This window comes from Belonocnema kinseyi, chromosome 9, assembly GCF_010883055.1.
Source record: "Belonocnema kinseyi isolate 2016_QV_RU_SX_M_011 chromosome 9, B_treatae_v1, whole genome shotgun sequence".
Lineage (NCBI taxonomy): Eukaryota > Metazoa > Arthropoda > Insecta > Hymenoptera > Cynipidae > Belonocnema > Belonocnema kinseyi.
Window position 1 is genome coordinate 22,488,001 of NC_046665.1, and position 4,073 is coordinate 22,492,073.

The following is a 4,073-nucleotide window of genomic DNA, read 5'->3' on the forward strand; positions in this document are numbered from 1 at the left end:
GGGCGACCTCTCAGAGTACGTAGCCTTATCCTTGCATGCGGGGCTCTACAAGGATGGACGAACCCCTTTCCCTAGCTTCTCGTGGGAACAACAATGACAACATCAAACATGGTTGTAGTAAGTGCGGTTAAAAACAACAGAACGCGCAGGGCTCCCGACAATGGGTCGGCCAACAATGCCGACCAATCTAGAGCTGGGGGAGCCAATGAAAATGGATTCAATGCGATGGATCGGCGGGATCTCGTGACCTTTGGGTGGACGGAGCAGCTGAATCACGACTTGCTAGACTGCTACGATGCGAGTGTGTCCCATGAACGGGGTTACATGGCACGGCTGCATGCTCTGTGGTGCGAGAAACAACCCGGAGCTATCGCACTTTTCGCAGCAACGTTTGCGAAAACATGCTGAACTACTCCGTAAAAGGGGCTATGTAAGCGGAACGCCTACTCTACCACAGCTAGAACAAGCCGGCAACAAAGAAAGAGAAGCGACACTAAGATCAAACGCGGACAGGCATCCAATAGATGAAGAGCGATGCTTTATCACCCGGAGAAACATCAACACGAAGGTTTCTCTCAAGCCTAAAGATCTGGCTGAACTTTTAGCGGGAGCTTTAATTTTCAGAGAGGTTTTATCTAAATCTCCTGGAGGTATATTCGCCCTACAGTATATGTCAGTATTCACTTTCCCGTGAAATTAGGTCAATCAGTTTTAATCACGCTCTTTCTTCCGCATTTAAAACAAAACTTTCTCCTAGATTCCTCACAATCGGTATATGTATGGACTTAGTCATCACAATTCCAACAGTTAGGGTAGGAATTATTTTCCTTACAGAAGTTATTATTGTCTGAAGGGGGATGTGAATGGGTTAAAAGTCGTAGATGTTGATGGTTTTCGATTGATGGAAGGATTGATGTATTATTTTGGGGTTTCCCTCTATTATTTACTTTATTATAAAGTCGCGTATCGTAATGTTTATGAGACCTTTTATTTTTTGGATCTTTATATGTTAGGTCTGGAAGTAATGACCGCTCTGGGACGGGGGAGGTTTACAATTCCTTGCCACGAGATAGCTTTTTTGTGCCACATTATCAAGATATTCGAGGGCAGCGAAACCTCGAATATCATTCCTATGAATAGCTAAATGTAGGCTAGGTAAAACTTTCCTATGTGCTTAGCTAATCTTCTCAGATCCCGATAACCTAGGGTCTAATTTTCCGAACATGGTTCTCATGCATGTTAGATAATCAGAGACGGATTCATTTTAACCTTGAGCCCTATGGTAAATCACCTGTCTCAGTTCCAATTGAAAATCCGAATCTCCAAATCTGACTCTAAATGCCCCTGGCGGACCAAAGGAACCGAAAGGAGCCTCTACAAAGTATTCGTAAAGATCCAATAGAGTCCCCATTCAGTTCCTTTAAAAAAAACTCAAAAAAAACAGCGAGATCAACTTTTATACTTTTTTTACAGCGTTATTGTCTGAGGTTTCCATTGCGTGTCGCTAGCATACAAACAAAATTCTTAAAGTTACCGACGGAACGCTTATTAACTGCCACTAAAAGAAGATGCACTTGAAGGCGCGTTCGACCCATGTAAATGACAGGCATTTTGTTTTTTTAAGTTTTTAACGCTACAAGAAAAAGTATTGTGATTACTCCGTGAGTTTCTAATGCAAATTTTAACCTAGAATCCGAATTTCAACCGTTTAAATGTTGATCTTGCCTTTTTTGAGTTTTTTAAAAAGGAACCGAATAGTGACCCAATGGGGGTATGAGATCGCGGCCTTCCTGAATGTGAATAAGGAATGCGTCTGAAGCTTCATCGAGTGCGCCAGAATATTTAATATTTCATTTTCGCTTTATCTTGTACGTCCAGGCTGGACTAGATGGAGGGTAGTCATATTCGTCGTGAGGAACTGGTAACGTAAGACCTACAAGAGTGGGGATACGGCTCGAGGAAGCTGGACTCTGGATCATCCTCATACGCGTGAGGATGATTAGTCGGGGGGAGGGGGGGTCAGTTGCTATCACTATCAAATGGATCGGAAAATGCTGAGTACAGCGCCAGCTACGCACATGCTTAACATGATTAATTTCAGGCTCCGGGACGTATCTAAAGATTTGGCTGAATTGAATAAAATTCATCGGACTCGCGATAATGATCAGCGACACGTGTTTCTTTTTCAAGATTGATTCTGGCCCGCGTCATACCATGTGACTCCTCGTCTTTATTTATATTATGAATACAAGGAGTATCGTTATGTCGTGGTCTACACTTACCCCTCTCATTTCGAAATTATTACCTGGGTGATTGTTTTGCTGGACTAAGGAGGGTGAAATTCGAGCGCATTGCGTGGAACAATCGCTCGCGTAAGATAGCGAAATTCCCAGTAATCGGGAGGTTTCTGCTCTCTAACTCTGCGGCGAGCTCTTCTTTATTACGGTCGTAAATCCACGAAACGGCTTGCCTAATTTCCTTCATTTGATATGGGTTTTGCTTATCAATCGATAAATAAAATGAGAACAGGGGTATAGGGTTTCGAAAGTGCTACAATTGTGTTCAATAACACAAGCCGACAAAATTTGACAAAATTCAAAAGCCAGAAAGCAGACCAAACATTTCCGAAGGATTTTTATGCGCTGAATCCGAATCCTAACTCATAATTGCTCCTGTATGTCAGATTTTCAAGATATCATAACCTAAAAGTGCAAAAAACGCGTTTTTATCTGTTTTTGTGGTTATTTAACCGAACAAGAAAAATGTCTACCACAAAAGCTAAAATGGAATTTGAAAGTACTAATCTTCCCCTCTCAAACCTACTTGGATTTATTAGGATATCTTTATTTTTCACCAAAATATTGTAATTTGAAATTTTTTACTTTAGCGTTTTAACCTACTAACGCTGAGGTGTTCAGATTTATACAACACATTCTCTATTGCTGACGGTACGATATTTTTTCTTCACAATATTATCTCAGGGGTTTTCGAGCGTGCCCTTTCTACTGTCGGTGTCAGTTTTTTGTTATAACCCCTAGAAGATCCAATATGACGGCCACAATTCAGGGCTTTAAAAAAGAACAAAGGATCCCTTACAAAATACCAACAAAAAAGCGTACAGTCGTTTGAAACCAAACTTTGCACATTGATAAAACAATAAAAAATATGGAATCCGTGTCTTTTCATTTCTACGGAAGCCGTTTCCTAGGGGTAGAAACCACCACTAAAAAGCCACAAGCATGCTAACTCACCTGACTCTGGGAACAATAAGTTTAGTCGCATATTTTTCTTGGAATAATGAAGTTCCATGCCACAAGTGGGTCACAATTAGCCAATTATGGACATTGTATTTTATTTTTATCAGGAGTAATTGGAAAGTATCATAAGATTCTTTCAGTGTAGTTGAGTGACCTACTGGAATTGCAGCATACTTATTTCCATTATGTAATAGTATTGCTTTCAGACTTTCTGTAGACGAATCTATGAAAAGACGCCAATCCTCTGGCGTATATAAGTTTATTTTATACAAATTAATAAGTCCATCGATATCATTACAATACCCAATCCCACTGTCCATTGAAAAGTACTTGATAAACTTTTCTTCTCTATTTCTGTAAACAGTTACTCTAGTGCCAGGTAACAATAGTCAGTATCCATTGATTCGTGAGTTGATCAATCACTTTTGTTTTCAGAGTGATTTCTAATACCAATCTTGGCTGGCGTAAGACTTTTTACATTAGGGTAAACGATCTTCTCCGAATACTTTTAGAAAAACCTCCTATTTTGCATAAGCAAAAGTAACAATCAGTATCATGATCGTTGGGCTCACGCCAAACAGGTTGTTGAATAACAGTCTGCGTCTTGGTACTTTCATCTTCCCAATTTGACAAATTTAATCTACAAGCATGACAAATTGAGGTTGGTACCCACAGTTTATCCAAATTTTTCATTGAAGTCCATTTATGTTTACCCATTTACAAGTTACAGCACTGAGAAGCGACTAACCTCAGAGTTTTTTTTAATATGGAAAAATCTGAGTTTCGAGTTTTGATCAAACACTACTATCTTCGCAA